This window comes from Eschrichtius robustus, chromosome 15 (genome assembly GCF_028021215.1).
Source record: "Eschrichtius robustus isolate mEscRob2 chromosome 15, mEscRob2.pri, whole genome shotgun sequence".
In the NCBI taxonomy this organism is placed as follows: domain Eukaryota; kingdom Metazoa; phylum Chordata; class Mammalia; order Artiodactyla; family Eschrichtiidae; genus Eschrichtius; species Eschrichtius robustus.
Genome location: NC_090838.1, coordinates 39,973,622 through 39,999,677, shown reverse-complemented (window position 1 = coordinate 39,999,677; position 26,056 = coordinate 39,973,622). Strand labels below are relative to the sequence as shown.

Below are 26,056 nucleotides of genomic sequence, written 5' to 3'. Positions count from 1 at the left end.
CCGAGCGAAGCTGGGCGCTCCTACGGGGCTGGCCCCCTCGGAAAGGTGTTCCTCTTTTGAAGGGAATCTGGCGGTCGCGGGGGGTGCGATCACGCAGGGGCAGGTGTGTGCCGAGTGCGTGCACCGCGTAGGCATGAGTGGCCGCGGTGCAAGGGGTAAACCGAACGGCCACAGAAAGAAGCCCTGGTGGAGAAACGCCTTCCAGAGCCTGCATGAACAATCCTGCCGTTAGAACGCTTACCCTAAGGAACCGGAAAAGAAAAAAAGGATCCAGACTTAAATCGGCAGAAGATCAAGTCTCCTGTTCACGTTGTATTCTCAAAGCGTTGCACATAGTAGGCACTTGATAAATACTTTACAACTGAAAGCTAAGTTTTTGGCCCTGTATGAGTTTATGATTTAAAAAAAAAAAATCGCCAGCCACACAGCTTTCCTCTGCCGGGAAGCAATCCAGTCATTTCACATAGATTAACTCATTAAATCCTCGCAATAACCTGTGAGGTAAGTATCAATACTTAAGGTCCACTGTTCCTTATCTGAACCTCTTGGGCCAGGTGTGTCTCAGAATGCAGGATTTTTCATATTTTAGAAAAGTCACAAGGTGTGAATAAAAAGTTCCTATTCTCCAAATTCAAGAAAGAAGTTGGAAGACTGACAGCTCTTTGGCCCTAATCCCAAACTGTGAATAAGTAACTATGGAATCCAGAATCCCAGAAACCAGCCCCAATCAGCAACAGCTGTGCTTTGGTGCAAACATATAAAGATCAGCTCTTTGCTTTGTTCAGGAGGCTGTGTTCTGCCACACCGTTCTCCTGTGCTTGGCATGTAATAAACTCAGCTTTGTTTCAGAAGCAGTATTTGAAATAATAACTCCCTACATGAGTATAATACATGACAACCTCAGAGAGTCTGGGGCAACACCCTAAAGTCAAACGTAATATTCCTTCAGCAGAACATATGCTTTTTCACACTAAGTGGGATAAATATAGACTATAAATAGCCTCTGGTCAGCTCAGGTCAAAATTTGCTACCAAATGAGTTTGCCACAAAACTTGTTTTTCCAAAGCTTTTTGGATTTCAGAATTGCAAGTAAGGCATTGTTGACCTGTCTTATATCTCCTTTTTATGGCTGAAGAAACTGAGGCACAGATGGGTCAGATGGCCCAAGACCGAACAGCCAGAAAAGGGTGGAGTAGGAATTTAAATCCTGGGAAGTGTTTCTGGAGTCCTGTGTTACTAATCGAAATGTTATATTGCCTTCAGTTTAACATCGTTTTATTTTATTTCATCCTCACAACATTATATTAGGTTGAACTGTATAAAATTGCCAATATTCAACCTCTTTTTTTTTTTTTTTTTTTTGGCCACGCCGCACGGCTTGTGGGACCTTAGTTCCGCCACCAGGGATTGAACCAGGGCCCTCAACAGTAAGAGCATGGAGTCCTAACCACTGGACCACCAGGGAATTCCGTATTCAAACTTTTTCAAAGTACAAAAATTCTGTTTCATTTGGTTCAACTTAATATGATGTTATTATTCTTGTTTTACAGAGAGGAAATGTAGGCTCAGGGGGAATGAGCCAGTTATAGGACAGAGGTTAAGAGCCAGTGCTTGGGGTAACTCGAGACCTGGCCTCTGACCCTAACTCACCAGGCAGGTAACAGCAATTTTACTTCTCTCAACTTGTTTCCTCATCATTAATGAGAACAATAATAACTTTGGGCCAAGTTTTGGAGGCCCGTTAGATGCTTCCCACAAACGAGTAAAACGAGTAAGAAGTCACACATCTGAGAATCATCAAACACACAGTCCCTCGGTAGGTAAAGTCACCCGGCTTCTCCATGCAGAAGGCACATACTGTGTGTGAAGAACACCCAACTCAGAACAAACAGAACAAGCTACTTGTTCAGAGTTTGCTACCACCACCTGTGTCTGGCAGAGACTTAAAGGCAGGCAGAGGAGTAGGAAAGCTTTATAGTGAAAAAGCAGAGGCATCAGGTGTGCTGTGATTGGCCGTGGGATAGCTGGAGGTGGGCTAACTAGAAGTAGAGCATCCTCTGTGACTGGTTTGGGGAAGCATACTTAGCTTCCTCTGATTGGTCCTGAGTTGGAAGTGGGGATTAAAAAAATAGAGAAGCTGGGGACTTCCCTGGTGGCACAGTGGTTAAGAATCTGCCTGCCAACGCAGGGGACAAGGGTTTGAGCCCTGGTCCGGGAAGATCCCACATGCCACGGAGCAACTAAACCCATACGCCACAACTACTGAGCCTGCGGTCTAGAGCCCACGAGCCACAACTGCTGAGACACCCCGTGCGCCACAACTACTGAAGCCCGCGCACCTAGAGCCCGTGCTCCGCAACAAGAGAAGCCACCGCAATGGGAAGCCCACGCACCACAACAAAGAGTAGCCCCCACTCGCCGCAACTAGAGAAAGCCCGCGCGCAGCAACGAAGACCCAACACAGCCAAAAAATCTTTTTAAAAAGAGAAGCTGACCAGCTATCAACCAAGTCCTGACAGTTCTGGGGCAATTGCTGCAGAGGTCTTTGTCTTCTGGACTGGTTGCTGCAGAGGCAGTGATTTGGCTTCAGTCTGCAGCAACGAACTCAGGAAGTCAACCGTAGCTGCAGCAACCAGTCCAGGGAGCCAAACAACAACCTCTGTAGCAATGCCTGTCAGCTCACTGCCAAATGCAAATAATGATGGCTGATTCCCTTGCTGTAGCAAGCTCTGAGTAAACAGCCTTTGCTTGTTCTCATTTGGGTGGTCTTAACTATTTCCACATGTCTGAGAGCAGAGCCTTCCAGGCAGAGGTCAACAGCCTCTAAGTGAAAAGCAAACACCTTGAGTTTGGGAATAGCAAGGTGGCCCGGATGGTTGGAGGAGGATGAACTGGGGTGGGGTGGGGGAGTGGTAGGACATGTGGTCAGGGAAGGAAGGCAAGGGCAGATGATCCAAGGCCTCATGGAACTTTTGGCTTTGACTCTGAGTGAGCTGGGGAGCCACTGCAGGTCTTGAGTAAACGAATGACCTGATCTGACACGGACTGCTAGATTGAGAATAAACTGTATTTAATAAACAGCGACCTAATTGAGCTATATTGTTCTCTACAGAAGAAAGAGTGTGGAAATAGGAAGCATAAAGTCTAGGAGGAAAAAGAGCCAGAAGAGCAGGAATCCGTGGTATTTATATCCAAAATTCTGGACACATTCACTTTGCGATGACTCATGAATAGGGGAGGGTGAAATACCCCTCAAGAGTTAACCATGTGTGCGCTGCACCTGTGCTCCCCACTTATGTGACACCTCCTTCAACTGCATTCTTCCTTTGTGCCAGGCACTGATGTTGGTACAATAGATACAGCTGTGAACCAGACAGATACATCCAGAGATGTATGGAGATTGCTGTAGGGGAGCAAAGTTTCCACCCCAAAATGTGTCTCTTTGACATGAGGATTAATTTAGCCTGATTACTTTTAGGAAACAGAAGACTTGGAAAGTTTTCCTTGTTACCTCCCCCTTAACTGCCTAAAAGAATTTAGATAAAGGGCCTATTCCTGGAATAGAGCTATTACCAGAGATGTCTGCAAAGAATATAGGCTAGGTGTAGTGGGGGAAACTCAGCAGGGCCTAGAGATCAGAGTCCACTCTGTCCCACCCCCTGCATGGCCTAGCAAACATTTATTTACCAAACATTTGCTTTTCCATCTCCACTTGCATTGCCTTCCTCCCCTTTGAGGTCCCAAAGCACTACCCCCAACATCCTCTTTAGTCTTTAGCTGAACATGGTATTTAAGGTGAGAATTTCTGCCATTTTGGTGAGTTACTTGGTTTTCCTGGGTCTCTTCCATGTATACATGTTACTTAACTTTTATTGGATTATCTCCCGTTAATCTTACTCACATCAACTTAATTCTTAGACCAGCCAGAATTTAGAAGGGTAGAGGAAAATATCTTCCTCCCTGACACTGCTGAAAAAACAAGCAGTTACAATATGCCAGTCCCAGTGGGCTCATAGATTATGTTAGATCACTTTGATAGGAATTTAGGCTAGTACCATGGTTCCCAAACTGGACACCAAGGCACCCTAGGGAACGAGAGCAAATTCACAGGGGCACCATGGGGTATTTTTAAGTTTCAGGGGAAATTCAGCAACACCTGTCAGGCATTGTACAAGACTACTAACTGCAGTTAGTTCGCAGTTTCAACACAAACTCATGCTACATTGCTTTTAATGATATCGTTGGGGAAGAAAAAGAAAACAGCATTTCCTCTACCCTCTTAGGTTCAGTTTTGGGTGTCTGCAAATTAAGCTGACAAAAGAGATTAGCAAAAGAAAGAGTTTACTTTTGCATGCAATGCGAATACATGCAGACATGCTCCATGATGAGTAACTCAAAGGGGTGGTTAGAACTGGGAGCTTATATATCTAACTTACTGGGGGAAAGAAAAGACTTCTATAGTGAGGACAAATCGGTTTCTTTAGGAAAGACAAATGCGTTTTTAGAATAGAAGACAAGTAAGTTTGTGATAATAGATTATGCAGGCACCAGTTCTCTTTCTATCTTCTTCATGGCCATGAAACTCCCCTGGAGAGAGGATTTTCTCTCCCGTCCCACCCCCGCCCCGCCCCACCCCGCCCCACAGCATGTGGGATGACCAGGAATCGAACCTGTGCCCCCTGCAGTGGAAGCACAGAGTCCTAACCACTGTACAGCCAGGGAATTCCCCCTGGAGAGAGGATTAATGCCAGACTCATTTCTCAGAAGTTGCTTCTTTTAGTCAAAGTAAACTGCAAGAAGTCTTCTTTCTGCATCTGGTGAATCTCAAAGTCTTCAGCTTAAAATAATCTTTATACAAACTCTGGTATTCTGAGTAGGTCCCCACAACAACATGTCTTTGTGAAACTGAGTTTTTGGTGTTTTCTGCGGTAAAAAGCAAGTACCGTGTAGAATGAGTGTGGTGGTGTCCAAAGCTGATTTTAAAGTTTGAGAAGTTGTGCAGTGCCCAACCAGCACACACATTTCAATACTATGTATAGGTTATTTAAGAATGAAATAAAAATATTATTTTTCCTTTTAATTTATCTGTATCTTTTTCCCAAACAGCTACTAAATTATTAGGACATAAATGCTTATAAAGTTGTATGGGCATACACTGCAATAAGGAACCTGCACACCGCAGCGAAGAGTAGCCCCCACTCGCCGCAACTAGAGAAAGCTCGCGCGCAGCAACGAAGACCCAACGCAGCCAAAAATAAATAAATAAATATATAAATAAATTTATTAAAAAAAAAAGTTGTATGGGCATAAAACTGAATACATGGAACTGTTAAGTATTTCTTTTGGCCTAGGAGGCTTGGTCCAGAAGGTAATGAGATATTAAAAGCACCAGGGTTTAGTTTTATGAACCTCCGGCCTAGTGGTTAAGGGTTCTGCATTCAAACTTCCTGTGTTCAAATCCCAGCTGAACTGCTTACTGACTGCATGACTTTGTTGGGCAATTTACTTAACTTCTCTCCTTGCCTCAGTTTCTTCACCTGTAAATTGGGAATGATGATAACAGGACCTACTTCATAGCGTTGTGGTGAGGACTGAGTGGAATGGCTTTGTAAAGCCCTCAGTCCAGTGCCTGCACACCAATTAATGGGACACAGTTACATAAAGAAAGCTCTGAACGTTTTCCAGAAGAATGCAGTGCTCTGTGTTCCCGCTCCGCCCATCTCAGGATCAGGCGGACCAAACAGCCCTTGCCTTTGTCTCAGTCCTCGGGAAATAAAGTCAAGTCTGGAAAAGGAAGGGAGTGTTTTGTGAGGTCCTGTCCTAGCCCAATCAGCCCTTGATCACCAGGGACAAGCCTATAGTCTGACAAAGTCAGGTTTTTTTGGCCAGTTGCACAGAAGGAGACTCCATAGCAATAGGAGGGACCAAACAAAGGAAACAAAAGAAAACCTACAGTTATGTGCTTTGGGGGAGGGTGGAGTTTAGGAGGAATTTACCTGAAGCCATGCTTGGATAGGCTCAAAGCAAAGCAGGGTGTAAAGTCAAACCTAGACTGAAAGGTGGAAACTACAAAGTTAAGACAGATGTGGCATGGTGTGTCCAAAAAAATCCCTTATCTAATGTGGTGCACCTGGGTTGTAAATAGAAGCTGCTTTTCTGTGTCAGAGTGAATTAGAACGTGCAGGCAAGAATGGGGTGTTTCATTCCTGCTGACAAAATTTCAAACAGCAAAGTTTCTGATGGTCTCTGATTTTAGAGGACAAGACTTCTCAGTGAGTAAGAAAGCAGGAGTCCTTTTGCCACTGCAGCTTGTCCTTGAGAGAAATAGTGTTTCCTGTTCAACTTTGCAACTGGCTTTATCTTTGTTATCCCAGCCGGATGAATGGCAGGGCACATTTTTAACTTCTCATTCCTTCTCGTTGCTAATTTTTGCTTTCTCAATCTTGGAAATGAGGAGGGGAACTCTGTGGTGGCCAGGTAGAAGGAGACAATAGCTGCATCGGGCAGCAAGGGGACTGAAATCAAAGGCACCTGTGCATTGCCTACCGCCCTGAGGTATGGTGGAGGCTGAGTGACTGGCTTGGGGAGGAGGGGGCCTAGACCACCTGGAGAGAGAGGGGAGACAGGCCAGAGGCCTTGCACAGCCTGGAGCACTTCCCCCCGCCCCCATCCCACCATTCCTCTTTCTTGGAAGCTTCCCTGTTATCTCAGACCACCAAGGGGGAGGACTAGCCCAGGCATTTCTCTGATTCCCAGAGCCGTCCTAGGTAGAATTGCCAGATACTTTTCTAATGACTAGAGCAACCCTTTTGCGCTGAATGTGGTTTCAGCTTCTGATCTCTCAAGTCTGGCCCCAGTCTCCCTTCCCAGCTGACTGCCATTCCTACCCTCTGCCTTCTCTGTTCTGGCATCATCTTCTCCCCTGAAGCCATACAGACCTGCTTTCAATCCTGGAGACCTCACATACAAATGGTGGCAGCCTGGGTAAATTATTTGCACTGGAGCCCTGATCTCCCAATCAGATAAACGGGGTGGACTAATATCTACCTCACAGGGTTACTGGGAGAATGGAATGAGATGAAGACAGTTACCAAGAATTTAATCTGTGCCCTATAAATACAAGTCCCTTCCTTTTTTTTTTTTTAATATTTCCAAATCTTTGCCAACACTTGTCACTTGTTATTTTTCTTTTTCTTTTTTATTTATTTATTTATTTTTGGCTGTGTTGGGTCTTCGGTTCGTGCGAGGGCTCTCTCCAGTTGCGGCAAGCGGGGGCCACTCTTCATCGCGGTGCGGGGACCGCTCTTCATCGCGGTGCGCGGGCCTTTCACTATCGCGGCCCCTCCCGTTGCGGGGCACAGGCTCCAGACGCGCAGGCTCAGTAGTTGTGGCTCACGGGCCCAGCTGCTCCGCGGCATGTGGGATCTTCCCAGACCAGGGCTCGAACCCGTGTCCCCTGCACTAGCAGGCAGACTCTCAACCACTGCGCCACCAGGGAAGCCCTTCCTTTTTTTTTTTTTTTTTTAATAAATTTATTTACTTATTCATTTATTTAATTTTTGGCTGCATTGGGTCTTCGCTGCTGCACGCGGGCTTTCTCTAGTTGCAGTGAGCAGGGGCTACTCTTTGTTGCGGGGCGCAGGCTTCTCATTGTGGTGGCTTCTCTTGTTGCAGAGCACAGGCTCTAGGGGCGCGAGCTTCAGTAGTTGTGGCACACGGGCTTCAGTAGTTGTGGCTCGCGGGTTCTAGAGCGCAGGCTCAGTAGTTGGGGTGCACGGGCTTAGTTGCTCCGCGGCACGTGGGATCCTCCCAGACCAGGGCTCGAACCCGTGTCCCCTGCACTGGCAGGTGGATTCCCAACCACTGCGCCACCAGGGAAGCCCAAGTCCCTTCCTTTTCACATGCTGTTTCTGCCCCCTGCAATGCTCTTGCTCACTTTTCCTTCGCTAATCCCAACACAAACGGAACTGAGCAGAACCCTGCGCCCCGCTGCCCCGCCACGTACAAAGGATCCTCCGTGTCCCCTGCCTCTTGTTTGTAGAGAAGCTGAAGTGCCCCAGGCCTCCCTGAGTCACGAAGGAGCAGGCTCAAGCAGCTGATGATTAGGACATTAAAGTCACAGAATCTTTCAGTGTCTGATGCACATTCCTGGGTTGTTTTACAAATACTGTAACTGCCACCAGAGGGAAAAGCTAACTGCATGATGACCAGACTACAGCCATGACATAAGCGGCTACGTCTTGAGCAGTACTGAATCTATGGCACGCACAATTCCAAGAACTGGCCTTAAGAGAATGGAATTAACACTATTGCTCATAATAATCTGTATCTTTGTGGTGGACATCAAAATAATTATAGCTTGCTCTGCCCATATATGTAAGCGGGCAACCGAAATTGTCAGCCAAGAGACGCTACCGTCCCAAGTTGACATCTTCCATCCTGAGGATACAGTCCCTACGTCAGCATGAAGAAGTTATAGAAGATGGATCTTCACCCCTAATCCCATAGAAGTGGAACGATGTTCTGGCAAGTGGGGATTTGTAAGCAGCTTTCGGCAGGAGAGAGAGCTCCTTGCAAGAAAGAGCTCTCTGCAGGAGACCTCTTTTGTCTTGTCACTTTAGCAAAGCTGTATTGTAACTAACCTTAAACTCCCACGCTCTACTCATCTCTGGCCCAAGCGCACCTTTCAAATCTTTTGATCACACAATACCTTGCCTAAACTGTTGGTTCTTTCCATAGATCAAAGAAATAGAAATGAAGAATAAGTAATTAACCAATGACCAGATCTCTTCCTTAAGTTCCCCTTCAGTAATCTCACAAACTGTGTAAACGAGATAGCATCTAAAGAAAGGCTATCTGAAGACTAGGAGTCGGACAAGCCTGCATGCAGTGGAAGATGGAAATGAGTCTGAGCCCCTATTTCCATGATTAACTGAGATTACTTCCCCTTTTCCCTTTAAAAACTTTCAGGGCTGAGCAGAATCTTTGGAGTTGGATTTGGGATGCAAGTCCACCTTTTCTCCAGAATGTCAGCTTTCTGATTAAAACCAACACTTTCAGTTTCTACCAATACTTGCCTCTCGAGTGTTGATTTTTCAGGTGCTGAGCAGCTGGACCTGAGTTCCGTAACACAAAAAGCCTTTGCCAGCTCAGTTGAAGTACCTGCCCAGCCAAGTCCCTCCTCTGAACACACCATCCCCTAATGAGGTAGCTTTAGTTTCAAAGAATGGCCTCTTAAGTTCCCAGATATAAAGCTGTGATTTGAGAGCTGTGGCCCTGAAACAGGAGGGAAGGGGGCAGGGCACAATCTTTGAAAGGATGACATAGCCCGAGGACATGACATAAACGGATTAGAACCAAATAGGTCCAAAATGGTGGACAAGTCGACTTCCACTAGAACTTGAGCCTCAGTATACACTAATTGTATCACATCAGCAAGCTAAATGACACACCCACAGGCTCCATGACAATTCTAAGGCGACTGTAAGGATCAAAAAGTGGGTGGTAGCCCAATTCCTGGAGATCACTGCCCCTTCTCGAAATAGCTGGAATACTCCTCCCTCTCGTTAGCCTATGAAATTACCCACCACTATAAAAACTGACAACCCCAGACCCTGGTGCCTTTCTCACCTTCTGAGATGGCCCACACTCTGTCTGCGGAGCGTGTTTCTCTCTAAATAAACCCACTTCTTACCCATCACTTTGTCTCTCACTGAATTCTTTCTGCGATGAGACATCAAGAACCTGAGCTTCATTAAGTCCTAAAACCAGGTGTGTGATCTCAGTTGGAAGACTGGGGGTTTTGGCCGGGTTCGAGTCCCAGCCACCTGGGTTCAAGTCCCAATCTGAGATACACGGTTTCGGCCCCAACAGCTGTGGCATGTATTTGGTCCTGTGACACATCTCAGGTTGTCATTTGCCATTTCATGGTGAGCCAAACAATGATTGAACTGGCTAAGCCCTGTTGGGACCCACCCAGAACCCAAAACTTGGTATAAAGATTATTTTAAGCTGAAGACATTTGAGATTCAATAGATGCAGACAAAAGCCATCTCAGAGTGTCTCTCATCTACTAAAAGCAGGGGAACTTCTGAGAAACGAGGACTACCATAAATTCCCTCCTTGGGGTGAGTCTGCTCCCAGGAGAAAGACCAAGAGGAAATGTACCATAAATCTCCTCTCCTGGGAAATTTTATGGCCCTGAAGACAGACCAGGGGTACCTACATAAACAAACATTATCACAGACTTTCTTATCTCTCTTTTGCTCTCGTAAAAACCCATTTGTCTTTCCAAAAGAAATCTGGTTTTCTCATAGGAGCCTTTCCTATCCCTCCCTTTTCCCTATGTAGGGGTGGGTTTCCCTTCTACTCTTCTACGTTCTTTGGCTGGTCTAGTAACTAAATTGATATAAAACAGATTAAGAAGAGAAAAACAAAAGTTTAATAACATGTATACTTCCTTTATACATAGGAGAAACCCAGGAAAGCTGAGTAAGTCTCTGAAATGGACAAAGCCATCACCTTAAATACATCTTCTGCTAAAGACAAAAGAAGATGGTGGGGGGCAGGGAGATCAATTATGGAAGGTTATCAGGCAAAGCACAGTAAACAAGGGTAAGGTTGTTATGCAGATTTAAGTATATGCCTTCTTCATTGTTAACAGTTTCTAGAGATTTGGTCATCCTCCTCTTCATGGTACAGGGAGGGAGACACCATCACAAATATAGATTTACCTTATAAATGTAAATGTTTCTTACAAAAGGATAACTTCTACTCAGTTTTTGGAGCTTTTCCTCTGTCTGCTGTTTCTTATAAATAATCAGCCTAAAATAATCAATATGCCAAAGAGGTACGTTTTAGGGTGGTAATATTTTTCTTCCCTTCACCTACTAAGTTAGATATTGTTAAAAAAGAAACAACCAGCTCAAAGTGGAGTCACGGGAATTCACTGGCACTTCAGTGGTTGCGACTCATAGCTTTCACTGCCGAGGGCCCGTATTCAATCCCTGGTTGGGGAACTAGGATCCCACAAGCCATGAGGTATGGTGAAAAAAAAAAAAAAAAAACCAAAAAACTGGAGTCACTTGTGCTAAGCCCCACATCAGTGTAGGGAACAAAACTTACCACTCCCAAATGTCTCTTTGGCATGTGGATTATTTCAAGCTGAAAACAATCAAGGTCCAAAAGACTCAGGAAGAAAATTTGACCTTCCCCCTAACTGCCTAAAAATTTTTTAGATAGAGGGCCTGTCCCTGGAATACAGCTGTCACCAGAGATATCTGCAAAGAATATGGGCTAGGTTTGGTGGGGGAAATCCTCAGGGCCTAGAGATTAGAGTCCACTCTGTGTCCTGTTGTCTCTGCATGGCCCAGCAAATATTTATTTACCAAACATTTGCTTTTGCATCGCCATGTGAATTGCCTTCCTCCCCTTTGAAGTCCCAAACCACTACCCCAACATCCTCTTTTGGCATTAGCTGAAGATGGTGGTTTCAGCCATTGTTGTAAGTTACTCAGTTTTCCTGGGTCTGTCCCATGCATACATGTTATTAAAGTTGTTTGATTTTCTCCTGTTAATCTGTCTCATGTCAGTTGAGTTCTTAGATAGCCAGAGAACCTAGAAGGAAAAATTCTTCCTCCCAAGACTTAATACTGTAAAGAAAAAAATGTTGCCTGCCATTCCAGTTCTACAAGGATTAAGCCATTAGCCACTGCATTTGCCCACCATCCATGTGCCTGAGGGAATCCAGGATGGAGAAAACAAGAAGCATTCTGTGCTTTGGATATACCAGCCCCTAGATAGTTAAGATACATATCTAAGGAACAAACGTCAGCTACCCCAGATTCTTGCATCTTCCCATACATAGGAAAGCACTAAAATCATTAACTTGAGATGTCTGTTCTTTGTGATTAGCAGTAATCTTTTTATGCTTGACTACACTTTTCCCAGCCCAAAAAAAAAAAAAAAAAAGGTTTATATATGTCCTGGCTCCACCCTTACCTCTTCAGAACAGTTTCTCAGAGCTATCTGAGAGGCTTTCTCCTGGGCTATAGTCCTTAGTAAGATGCTGAATAAACTCAACTCAGAGCCCTTAACGTTGTATGCTTTTTTCAAGTTGACAGTTTTGGCAACAATTCAGGGACCCAGAGCAGACTACTCTCCTTTGCCTCAACTCTGGAGCCTTGATACCAGCAGGACCCCTTGTGCCTGTTCACCTCCTCAGTGAGTCCGGATTAATTTGGGTGAATCTCCCCTGATACCTGATCTCCCACTCCTGGTTGAAGATCCTGAGTTTATTCAGAGGTTGTTAAACTCCTCACCATGAGGAGCAGGTCATTCTTGAACTTAGGTTCAAGAAGAGGTACCTATACATAAATTGTACCAATGTTTTCTTAGGTCAGTCTCCCAAGGCGATAGAAATGAAAACAAAAATAAACAAATGGGACCTAATCAAACTTACAAGCTTTTGCACAGCAAAGGAAACCATAAACAAAACTAAAAGACAACCTACAGAATGGGAGAAAATGTTTGCAAACGAGGCATCCCACAAAGGCTTCATTTCCAAAATATACAAACAGCTCATACAACTCAACAACAAAAATCAAACAACCCAATCGAAAAATGGGCAGAAGACCTAAATAGACATTTCTCCAAAGAAGAAATACAAATGGCCATTAGACACATGAAAAGCTGCTCAACATCACTAATTATCAGAGAAATGCAAATCAAAACTACAATGAGGTACCACCTCACACCGGTCAGAATGGCCATCATTAAAAACTCTACAAATAACAAAGGCTGGAGAGGATGTGGAGAAAAGGGAACCCTCCTACACTGTTGGTGGGAATGTAAGCTGGCACAGCCACTATGGAAAACAGTATGGAGGCTCCTCGGAAAACTAAAAATAGAATTACCATATGATCCAGCAATCCCACTCCAGACAAAACTCTAATCCAAAAAGATATATGTACCCCTGTGTTCACAGCAGCACTATTCACCATAACCAAGACATGGAAACAACCTAAATGTCCATCAACAGATGAATGAATAAAGAAGATGTGGTACATATATACAGTGGAATACTACTCAGTCATAAAAAAGGATGAAATAATGCCATTTGCAGCAATACGGATGCAACTAGAGATTATCATACCAAGTGAGGTAAGTCAGAAAGAGAAAGACAAATACCATATGATATCACTTATATGTGGAATCTAAAATATGACACAAATGAACCCATCTACGGAACAGAAACAGACTCACAAACAAAGACAATAGACTTGTGGTTGCCAGAGTGGGGGGGATTGGGGGAGGGATGGAATGGGAGTTTGGGGTTAGCAGTTGTAAGCTATTATATATTATATATGGAATGGATAAACAACAAGATCCTACTGTATAACACAGAGAACTATATTCAGTATCCTATGAGAAACCATAATGAAAAAGAATATATATATATATATATATATATATATACACACACACACACACACACACATTATCTGAATCACTTTGCTGTATAGCTGAAATTAACACAAGATTATAAATCAACCATACTTCAATTAAAAATGTTTAAAAAAATTTTTTTTAAATAGAAGAGTTACCTATATTTGCTTAGTTGAAAGACACTGCAGTTACCCCCAGCTGTAAAACACTGGAATGATTTTGCTCAGCTGAAAGATACTGAGGAGGCTTGGGCTAGCTGATTAGGTAGGAGGCTGACCTGATGTCTTTCCTCAATTCAGCTACCTTAACAGAATTTGTCAGGATAAAAGTGAAGCTACCACATGAGAGCTTTGTTGTGGAGAAAAGAGACAAGGCTCCTCTTAGCTGGTTATGGCTTTCTTAAGCAACTCAGAAACTTATGGGAGTGGTGGAGACAGAGTCTGCATACTGTGCAGCAGTCCCATTGGGAAACCCACTCATTAATTTAAAACTTGCGGGGCTTCCCTGGTGGTGCAGTGGATAAGAATCCGCCTCCAATGCAGGGGACACGGGTTCAAGCCCTGGTCCGGGAAGATCCCACATGCCGCGGAGCAACTAAGCCCGTGCGCCACAACTGAGCCTGCGCGCCACAACTACTGAAGCCCGCGCACCCGGAGCCCGCGCTCCACAACAAGAGAAGCTACCGCAATGAGAAGCTCACGCACCGCAACGAAGAGTAGCCCCCGCTCGCCGCAACTAGAGAAAGCCCGTGCGCGGCAACAAAGACCCAACACAGCCAAAAACAAACAAACAAACAAACATCTCACAATACAATAAAACTAGAATTAAAAGACAAAAAGATGGTACAGAAGAACCGGTTTGCAGGGCAGATGTAGAGAACAAACGTATGGACACCAAAGGGAGGAAGTGGTGGAGGGGTGGAGGTGGTGGTGGGATGAACTGGGAGATTGGGATTGACATGTATACACTAATATGTATAAAGTGGATAACTAATAAGAACTTGCTGTATAACAAAATAAATAAAATAAAATTCAAAAATTCAAAAGAAAAATGGGATAAATAAAATGAATGTTGATAGGATTAAAAAAAGTTTTGATACAAAACTACCTAAGGTTGGTAGGGCCAAAGGGACCGTCTACTCTCCCCCCAGCATTAAAGGGTCCCAAATGAGTCTGCTCTATTTACCCCAGTTTGGAAAAATAAGTTAAAGGCTGAAAGAAAATTACAGTGAGATACCTGACAAGCAATTGCTTGGGGCTACAGTTAGGTCAATTAATCAAGTTAAAGATTGAGAAAAGGACCTGAGTCCCTTGGTTCTACCCCTCACTGGGGACCCCAAAGCCTTTTATATAAAAATAGATAAAAATGGCTGGGGGATAAAAGGAAAGTTTCTGGGACTCTTTGTAAGACCAAGATTTGTTGATAGGATCCTAATGGAAGCTAAACTTAAAGGTATCATAGTTGATAGAATTGAGATAAAAGTTTATTTTAAAAAATTAGTGTATTTGAATGGGCTTTATGTAAGACGGTTACATCTCTTTTGTTTGATTATATTGTGAGATAGACATTATGTCTCACTGGGGAATGCTTCCCCTGCCTGGTATAAGACAAGGCATATAAATCTGCCCCTAAGGCAATATTAATCAAATTAATATTAAAGGAAACCAATAAGTTTACCTGAGCCTCTACACAATATGAAATAAAAACTGGAGGCTAATACTCAGGGGCTAATAAAAGCAAAAATGGAGGGGTTTTTCTGCCCCTAGGGTGGTCTAGGTTTGACTTGTGCACTCAGAAAGAAGACCTTTGTTGAATGCCTTGCACAAATTTTGAAGGCATGATAAATTGAACTCTAAAGTTCTAGAACATACAACTCGATTTCCAGTTTATTTGGAAATCTTCTCACTGATATAAAAAAGAAAATTAAAGAAAATGTAGTTGGGCAAATCAAAATTTGAGATCTTTTAGGTGGTAGACCAGTTATTTGGAGAATTAAAAGCAACTGTCTTTGTTTTATGGGCCCAAAATAGCATCAGTTATGCTAACAGACATACACAGACTTCTTGGCCCTAAATTCCCTATCTCTGGTGATAAGGATGTCTCTCTACCTCCTGGTACAGGGAGGGTGCCTTTTACATGGGAGATTTATTTCCTGTTTTCATGGAGACAGAGGGGAAAGTCAGAGTGTCCTTCTTGTACAGGCTATTTTTAAAGTAACTGTAATTCAAAATAATCACTTTGGCATATTTGGGGGCAGCGTGCTCTGAGTCTCCACAATGGGGTGCTGCCTGATTCATGAATCATTGAGTAAAGCCAATAAGATCTTCCAATTTATTCAGTTAAATTTTGTTTTTCAACAATATATAAGCCTCAAATCCTAACCACCCCTTTTAGTTACTCACTGAACACTCCCATGTGTATGCGTGGTGCATGCATGAATAAACTCCTTTTTTCTCTTGCTACTCAGTCTTTAGGCAGTTTAATTTTCAGGCCCCATTTACTTCATGTAAGATGGTAGAGGACAAGTTTTTCCTCCTGACAAAGATTCTCTGCTTGACCAAACCCTGAAGTCAGGTTCCTCTGAACTCTCTTCTCAACCAGGCCCTGACTTTTGGGTTTCCTGTTCATCTCTGCATTGTCCAGTTTTAGCAAGATTCCTGCTGAGTCAGTTTACTGAAAATCCCTCACCTTTGATATCTTTTCACCCTGGCCTGCCTTCAGCAAAAATGCTGTTAGGTCAGTTTAGCAAAGAATTACCCTACCTCTTAGTATTTTTCTATCGCCTGATCTGCCGTCTTGCTCCTTGGCTATAAATTCCCACTTTTCCTTATTATACTCTGAGCTGAACACTATCTCTCTTCCCTACTACAAAACCCCATTGTAAAGGTCCCTCTTGAATGAAGTCTGCCTTATCATCTTTTCTTTTTTAATTAATTAATTAATTTATTTTGTCTGCACTGGGTCTTAGTTGTGGCACGCGGGCTCAGTAGTTGTGTCTCATGGGCTCTAGAGTGCAGGCTCAGCAGTTGTGGTGCACGGGCTTAGCTGCTCCGCGGCATGTGGGCTCTTCCTGGACCAGGGCTCAAACCCGTGTCCCCTGCATTGGCAGGAGGATTCTTAACCACTGCGCCACCAGGGAAGTCCCAGTAGTTATTATTATTATTATTATTATTATTATTTTGAGGCACTTGCCTGAGGACAATTTTCTGATTAGAACTGAAATGAACATATTTTCCTGTCCCTGTGTTAAACAATACTAGGACCAAGCAAAAATAATTTTGCTGCTTGTTCCAGGAAATAGCTGCTCCTGAAAGATAAGATTGTAAACAAAGCAGATGGCTTGTCAAGACTAACAGCTGGCTCATTAAGACTCTTTCAGCACCCCTGCCTCTAGGACCCACCAATCCATTAAGTCATAAATTCTGCCCACCCAACCAGTTTCCTCCTTTGTAGGACCCGACCTCAAAAGACTTCCTTCTGGCGATCTAGCCCCATATATCCAAATGCCTGGCTGTCTCACGGGCATCTCATAATTAACATATTGAAAGCTGAACTCTTGATCCCTCCTTCCAACCTGTTCTCTGCCTCTTCTCCATCTTAGCAAGTGGCGCCTCTCTGTTCACTCAGTTGCTCAAGTCAGAAACCCTGATAGGGGTTTCACTGGTGGCACAGTGGTTAAGAATCCGCCTGCCAATGCAGGGGACATGGGTTCAAGCCCTGGTCTGGGAAGATCCCACATGCCGCGGAGCAACTAAGCCCATGCGCCACAACTACTGAGCCTGCACTGTAGAGCCCGCGAGCCACAACTACTGAGCCAACGTGCCTCAACTACTGAAGCCTGCGCTCCTAGAGCCCATGCTCTGCAACAAGAGAAGCCAACGCAATGAGAAGCCCGCACACCTCAACAGAGTAGCCCCCGCTCGCCACAACTAGAGAAAGCCCGCGTGCAGCAAAAAAGACCCAACGCAGCCAAGAATAAATAAATTAATTAATTAATTTTAAAAAAAGAAACCCTGATACCTCCTCCTCTCCACATCCAAAGCCTCAGCAACTTCTGCCAGCTCTACTCCAAACAGAGCACAAACTGTCCCCTCCCATCTCTCTACTACTCCTAGTATCCTCTGTCAAGAACGAAGAAAACTTTCCCCTACCCTTCTAGGTTCTTCTGGCTCGTCTAAGAATTAAATTGACATGAGATGGATTAAAAGGAGAAAATCAGACTTAATTTTATATGTACGGGAACCCCACATACAAGAAACGTAAAATGAGGTCTGTATTCCATCCTGAGCTAAGGAATGGGATAGGAGTCTGAGGCTTCCAAGGACAGAAGGGTCATTCACAGGACGATAAACAGAGTAAGTGTTTGGTAATTAGATGTTTGCCTTGCCATATAGATGGGGCCACTTAGATAAAATTTATCTCTGGGACTAGCTCATTTTCTGGGGAAAATCCCAAATTTAAATGCTTCTAGGTAGTTAAGGGAGGGGCAGTATTTGCTCTTGAACCCGCAGGGTCTCAATTGCCTTTAGCTCAAAATAATCCTCGTGCAAAACTGACACATGTTGGGGGTGGCGGGGTTCATTCTGAACCCCTACACCTCCTGCTAACTTGTCTCCCTGCTTTTGCTCTTATCTCCCTAACATTCGTTCATTCTCCATGCAATAGCCAGAGTGACCTTTTAAAAACACTAGTCAGGACTTCCCTGGCAGTCCAGTGGTTAAGACTCTGCACTTCCACTGCAGGGGGTGAGGGTTCGATCCCTGGTTGGGAAACTAAGATTCCGCATGCCGGGACTTCCCTGGTGGTCCAGTGGCAAAGACTCCACGCTCCCAATGCAGGGGGCCCAGGTTCCATCCCTGGTCAAGGAGCTAGATCCCACATGCTTCAAGTAAGAGTTTGCATGCTGCAACTAAAGATCCTGCATGCCGCAACTGAGATCCGCCGCAGCCAAATAAACAAACAAATAAATAAACATTAAAAAAAAAAGATTCCGCATGCTGCGTGGTGTGGCCAGAAAAAAAAAAAAAGCACAAATCACATCATGTCACCTTCCCCCACTAGAACTTTCCAGTGAGTTCCCATCACCCTTAGATTACAATCCAAACTTCATATCCCTGGTCCTGCCACTTCTCCAATCTTTTTTTTTTAAATAAATTTATTTATTTATTTATTTATTAATTTTGGCTGTGTTGGGTCTTCATTGCCGCACGCGGGCTTTTTCTAGTTGCCGTGAGCAGGGGCTACTCTTCCTTGGGGTGAGCGGGCTTCTTATTGCGATGGCTTCTCTTGTTGCCGAGCACGGGCTCTAGGCGGGTGGGCTTCAGTAGCTGTGGCACGCGGGCTCAGTAGTTGTGGCTTGCAGGCTCTAGAGCGCAGGCTCAGTAGTTGTGGCGCATGGGCTTAGTTGCTCCGCGGCATGTGGGATCTTCCCAGACCAGGGCTTGAACCCATGTCCCCTGCATTGGCAGGCGGATTCTTAACCACTGTGCCACCAGGGAACTCCCTCCAGTCTTATTTTATGCCATCACTTTCCTTGCTCACTATACATCAGCCATCCATCTCGGAGCTTCTACATTGGCTGGTCTTTCCATCGCTGGCTCCTTCTTATCCTTCAGATCATATAATGTAGGTCCTACTGACTATTCTCATCCAAAGCACCAATCACACTTTCTATTTATTTATTTATTGCTTTTCTTCTCCACTGTACCCCAAGCTCTAAAAGCTTGTTCACCACTGTACGGTGAACACCCAGAACAATGCGTGTTTATATTTGGCCCTTGTGGCAAGCTGATTGCATTAATGCCCTTCTTTCTTCCTGTATTTTTGTAGGCCCCTCCCACTTTGTCTCTGGGCTCACTGTGTGGCTTTGGCCAATGAGATGTTAGCAAACATGACCATAAGCAGAGGCTTGAAAAGCACACGTGCAGTTCCACTTGCCCTCCTGCACAACTGGGCTTGTTCTTTTTTGGGTCCTGCCACTGCCAAGAGAATATTCCCTGCTATTCTGCTGAAGGGATGTGAGAAGTAGAGAAGATCTGCATCAGCCTAGCTGAGGCCATTCATAGCCAGCTGACCCTCAGATGTGCCACGGAGCCAGCTAAGATCAGTAGAGCCGCCTACCTGACCCACAGCTGACTGTAGACTCTTAATCAAGCCACCTGAGACCAGAAAAACCAAAAAGCCAACCTATAGACTCATGGGCAACAATGATTATTTTAGCTCACTATGTTTTTGTGTAATACAGCATTATTGTGACAATGTAACTGATACAGCACTCAAATATTTGTTGGCTAGATGAGTATTAGTGAATTTTAGACACTAGAGCAGGGCAGGAGATATGGCAGATTTCTTTGGACTTCAGGTGATAGGGACAGAGTGAAGGAACAAAGTAGGTGATTAAATAGTTAATCCTACTAGGGGATCATAAATAGTAAAAAAAGGTATGGGAGACCCCTGTAAGTTAATGATCACTCAAGAAAGCAGGCTTGCTTAACAACGAAACCAAGTGTGCTTGCTTAGCAACAAAACTGTGCAGCAGAAGCATGAGACATGCCCCCAAACAATAAAACAGTGGTGGAATGAGACCTGCATCCTGCCCAGTGAGGTCGGTAAGTTAATGATTCCTAGGACATGCTCCTCTGTGCGCACTAAAAATAAAAATATAGGGAAAGCTGACGTTATACTGAAACCCGAGATGATTTACCATACGTTAGTATATGTTACTGCTTTTTGCCCATTTCCATAGCGCTATGAAAGTCCCAGTTTGACCATGTAGGGACAAAAAAACTCTCCCGCCTGATGTGGAGGAGGAACTGATGATGGAAGTTTTTATTTTTTTTAATAAATTTATTTACTTTTGGCTGAGTTGGGTCTTCGTTGCTGAACGCTGGCTTTCTTTAGTTGCGGTGAGCAGGGGCTACTCTTCGTTGCGGTGTGGGGGCTTCTCATTGCAGTGGCTTCTCTCGTTGTGGAGCACGGGCTCTAGGCACGCTGGCTTCAGTTGCTGTGGCTTGCGGGCTCTAGAGCGCAGGCTCAGTAGTTGTGGCGCACGGGCTTAGTTGCTCCACGGCATGTGGGATCTTCCTGGACCAGGGCTCGAACCTGTGTCCCCTGCACTGGCAGGTGGATTCTTAACCACTGCACCACCAGGGAAGCCCATGACGGAAGTTTGATGTCTACTCAAGAATGAGGAAGAAGGTGGTCTTCTCCCCTCCCCTCTTTTCCTTTGACTATAAAAATGTGGCCTACCTAGCTTTCAGGGCAGCACTCCCTTGCCTGCCCGCCTGTATCTCTCACAAGCATCCTATACTAATAAATCACTTCTTGCCCGACACTTTGCCTCTCACTGAATTCTTTCTGCACCGAGACAAAAGAACCTGAGCTTCACTAAGTCCTGAGATGAGTTCTATGGTTTCAGACCAGGTGAGCGATTTTAATTAAAAAGACGATGGGGGCTTCCCTGGTGGTGCAGTGGTTAAGAATCCGCCTGCCAATGCAGGGGACACGGGTTTGAGCCCTGGTCCGGGAAGATCCCACATGCTGCAGAGCACCTAAGCCCATGTGCCACAACTACTGAGCCTGCCCTCTAGAGCCCACAAGCCACAACTACTGAAGCCTACGTGCCTAGAGCCCGTGCTCCGCAACAAGAGATGCCACTGCAATGAGAAGCCTGCGCACCACAACGAAGAGTAGCCCCCGCTCGCCGCAACTAGAGAAAGCCCGCACGCAGCAACGAAGACCCAACGCAGCCAAAAATAAAATCAATAAATAAATTGATTTAAAAAAAAAAAAAAAGACAATGGGTTCACATCCCATACCGTGGGTTCAAGTCCCTATCTGCGGTGTGGCTGGGTTCAAGTCCCATCCGAGGAGAAGTACAGTTTCAAAGGGACCTCCCTTTCAGCACATCCCACATGGGGGCCTTTCTGTGGGTTCAGTTAGCTGTGCTTTCTGGTTATGAAGGAAGCCAGGGGTTAGTGGGAATGTTCCAGAATGGAGGCACCCAGGGCTAGGGTGAAGCCTGTAGATGCTGCGTATATTAGTTTCCTGTTGCTGCGTAACATTACCGCACACTTAGCAGTTCAAAATAATACCAGTGTATTATCTCACGGTTGTTGTGAGGAGTCTGGGTACAGGATAGCTGTGTCCCCTGGGCAGGATCTCACCCTTCGGAAGTCAAGGTGTCAACTAGGGCTGCAATCTCACATGTGCCCTTCTGAGTCCTCTTCCAAACTCAGTGAGGCCTCAGTGTAAGCAACTCTTTACAGGAAACTGCCCTCAGCAAGAAGCCCCTTTTCCTGTCACTTGAGCAAAGCTATATTGTAACTAACTTTTAACCCAGGCATCCCCATGCTCTACCCATCTCTGGCCCAACCATGTCTTTCAAATCTTTTAATCACACAATACCTTGCCTAATTTGTCGGTTCTTTCCGTAGATCACAGAAGTAGAAATGAAGAATAAGTAATTAACAGATGACCAGATCTCTTCCCTAGCTTCTTGTTCAGTAATCTTCCGAACAAACTGTGTGACCAAACTATGAACAAGATTACATCCAGAGGACGATCACGAGGAGTCGACAAGCCTGCACACAGTGGTGGATGCCGCCGACTCTGACCATCTATCTCAGTGATCAACTGAGATGACTTCTATGTTTCCCTTTATAACTTTCATGGCCGAGCAGAATCTTCAGAGGTGGCTTTTGGGGGACGCTGAGTCCACTGTCTCCCCAGATTGCCAGCATTCTGATTAAAGGCACCTTTTCTTCTACCATTTGTGAGTCTGTAATTGACTTTGTAAGTGGCGAGCAGCGGGACTGAATCACCCGATTCATTGGGTAACATTAGGGGCCAAATACACAGAAAAAGAGTGTGACAGGTCAGCTGGGTCCATACGGAGGAGGCGCCCTGGGGAGACATCCCCTCCACCTCCCCAAGGATTCTCAGAGGAAAGGGCAGCAGGGGGATTTCCTTAGGGCCTGGGGCGGGTGGCACTCTCTGAGCTGTGTGACTGAGTCCAGGCCTGTTGCCTCAACAGCCGGAGAAAGCAGGGCCCCACGTGGATCATGTTTTTGACCTTCAGCACTTGATATATCCTGGCACAGGTTAGGGCACAGCAAACGTCTGGGGAAGGAATGAGTCCCCAGGGGGCCGTGTGGAGCCTTTAAACAACAAAGGCTTCTACTCACGAGCAGATTTACACAAAGGTAATTTGTGGGACTCCACGCTAGAAATGGACTCCTGATGCTAGTTTTAATAATGACCTCCCTTCCAGTGCTGCCCTCAGTTTGCATGTGACCCCCCCCCCCAGATGTTGGAGTGGGCAGAGGGCCCAGGAGGCCCTGTGGGCAGCAGTGGGTAGGGGGACACAAATCTCAGCAGTCCTGTAGCTGAGCAGGACCCTAGGGGGCCTTCCCGGGACAGACCCCTCCCCCCTATTATCTGCTTTAGCTCCTCTCAGAAGCGCCTAGTTAATTGTATCTGATGCACGTTTCCTGAGTTGTTTTATAATGTGAAAACCCTCATCAAATGGAAGAAGGTAACTACCTGATGACCATGAGCACATAGTTCCCAGGCCTACTGGAGCCTAAGGATTGATAACACAGTATTAACCCCTACGACACCGCCCAGTCACCTCACCATCAACCAATCAGAGAATCGTGCAGGAGCTGATCACACACCCTGAGAGTCCCCCCTCCCTCACCTGGCCTTTAAAAATGCTTTCCTGAAACCCTTCGGGGAGTTCAGGCTTTTTGAGCACTAGCTGTCCCGGACTATCGTATAGCTTTACAGTAAGTGCTGCACTTTTCTTCCCCACAGCCCGCTGTCAGGAGATTGGCTTTGCTGCGCGTCGCGGAGCGGACCCAGCTTTGGTTCGGTACCACCTCCTTTGGTCCTTGAAGTTTTAGGGGCCTAAGGACCTGCTTTTTGCAGATCAGCCACCTGGGGGCGACAGAGTGGTTGACCCAGCGTGGGAATGAACTTCCAGTCCAGCTGAATGGTTTGAAAAAGCTCCTAGGTGGCTCTGGGCCTGGCTTCCTTTCCCCACAGCCCCTGGGTGGATGTCAGCTCTCGGGGGAGGTCAGAACTAAGAACAGATGTCTGCCCCTGAAGCCCTATGCTCCGCGCAGGGGCTGGACTGCCTGTGGCTGCAGGGCGCAGCGTGGCCACCAGGGGTCACTCCTCACTAGGCTCTCAAAGCAGAGACCGGTGGGCCGGGCTTTACACCCCACCTCCTCTCTCGCCAATGCTCCCAGGGCTCCTGGGTCTGTCCCCCGTGCAACAATTTAGTGGTCAGCACCCAACACCCCTTGCATTGGTCCCCTGGGGTCAGAGAAGGGTTATTGAAGTAGAGTTACTGATAAAATACAGGATGCGTAATTACATTTGAATTTCAGGTAAACAACGAATACTTTTTGAGTATAAATATGTCCCACACAATAGTATTGCTAGATTTGGCAACCTAGCATGGAGACAGACCCTTGCATTCAGATTCCAACCTCATCGTTCACTGAGTGATAGGAGCAATTCTCTGCTTTTCTGAGCCTCGATTTCCTTATCTATAAAATGGGTAATGTTACTTCATGGGGTTACATAAAGCCTATCGTGTTCAGGTAAGAGCTCAATAAACCTTAGCATGTTTTCTTTTCATTCCTCAGAAGCTACTGATTTTTGACTTCAGAGATGTCATATCTTCTAGCTAAAAGTTGACTATCAACAGGAGACTGCAAGAGGCAGGAGAGGTGAGGCTGGAGGCTAAGGGTGAGAATGGAGACCATCTACCCTCGACCCCTTATAGTCTACTGCATTAACATGATGAGCTCTTCCACTGTCTTTATCAACCCTACAACACCACTATAGGAAACTTGCCAAAGAGATACAAGTTGCAAATAACTTTGTTGTTCATTCCAGGAACTTCCTGAAAGGCTTGTTTACATTTAAATGCCCCCCGGAGACATTGGGCAATGCACGGAGACATTTTTGGTTTTCACAACTGTGTAGGGAAGGCTACTGGCATCTAGTGGGTAGAGGCAGGGATACTGTTAAATATCCTGTAACGCACAGGACAACCACAAGGAATGATTCAGCCCCAAATGTCCAAAAGTGCCAAGGTTGAGAATCTTTGACTTAAATGAACATCAAACTGTTCAGCTCTTCAATACTGTTAAATTAATTAGACAAGGAGACCCTTAGGCTGAGGTGGCTCTAATGCTGGGGGTGTTCTACACAAGCAAACCAAAATCTAAGCCTGCAAATGCCTCACAGTTACAAACCGAAACCTAAGGACAACCAATCACAGCTAACTAGGCTTTAAGCCAGTAAGTAAATTCCTTACTTTGTTTCTTTTTTTTTCTCTGTAAAAGTTCACCTCCGGCTCCCATCCATGGAGTGCTTGCTTATAACCACTCTGGCTTGGTGCTGCATAATTGGAATGGATTTTGCTCAAATAAGTTCTTAAATTTTTAGTAGGCCTCATTTTATCTTTTAACAGTTCAAAAACATCAAAAGACAGTTTACTCTCCAAGAGTCTTAAAAATCTTTGTCTCCAAACCTTTGCCTTGCTGTGTCCATTGTTGGGCTGCACCCCGCAGGCCTGCACGCTCTGTACTTGCGCAGCCTGGAGACTGAAGAAAGAGCCCGGAGTCAGTGACCCCGATTCAGTGGTTTCATGGATGGGGGAGCTTACACGTCCGAAGCAAGGTCCTGGAGCCACACCCCACCGTGTAGGCGGGCAGGACATGGTGGCAGTCTCCGCTCCTGGGCGAGAGGGAGGTTACCAGTTATAGGGGGAATTGATGACATCAAGTTAGCTCATCGGTTGCCAGGGAAACCAGCAGAGGGCCCTGCCACTCACGGCCCCTTTGATACACTATCATAGTGGAGAGAGTTCTGAGCTAAAGATTAGAACAATCACTAGCTGGGGGCCAGGGGCCAGTACATAGGCATTTACTGATTAGGCTCTGTGATTAAGAGGAAAGGTCTGTCAGGTGAGTAGGATGTAGGTGAAGCAGGCGCTGGTCGAGCAGGGGATGTGCAGAGAGCAAGAGAACAGCCATCTTGGGTGGCCTGGTCATACATCCGTCAACCCTAAACTATTATAGTACGATCCTCACTCAATTCTTTTTTTTTTTTTTTCTTAATTTATTTATTTTATTTATTTATTCCCTGGTTTGGACCAAGTACTGGGGTAAAAGGGTATAAAAGTGAATTACTGGGGCTTTCCTGGTGGCGCAGTGGTTGAGAATCTGCCTGCCAATGCAGGGGACACGGGTTCGAGCCCTGGTCTGGGAAGATCCCACATGCCGCGGAGCAACTAGGCCCGTGAGCCACAATTACTGAGCCTGCGCGTCTGGAGCCTGTGCTCCGCAACAAGAGAGGCCGCGACAGTGAGAGGCCCGCGCACCGCGATGAAGAGTGGCCCCCGCTCGCCGCAACTGGAGAAAGCCCTCGCACAGAAACAAGGACCCAACACGCCATAAATAAATAAATAAATAAATTTTAAAAAGTGAATTACTCACACTGCTCTCAAGGAGCAATCTATTTTCTGATGGATTTCCTCCAATAACTGAAGGAAGGGGAGAGTGGGCATTGTGCTCAAAGATATTCATTGCAC

General features: G+C 45.5%; 1 protein-coding gene across 1 annotated transcript in view; it reads right to left on the bottom strand.

The window, feature by feature from the left end:
* Window positions 1-26,056, bottom strand: part of MSH6 (mutS homolog 6) — a 143,832-nt gene that overhangs the window by 18,562 nt on the left and 99,214 nt on the right. The gene's annotated exons all lie outside the window — the stretch shown is intronic.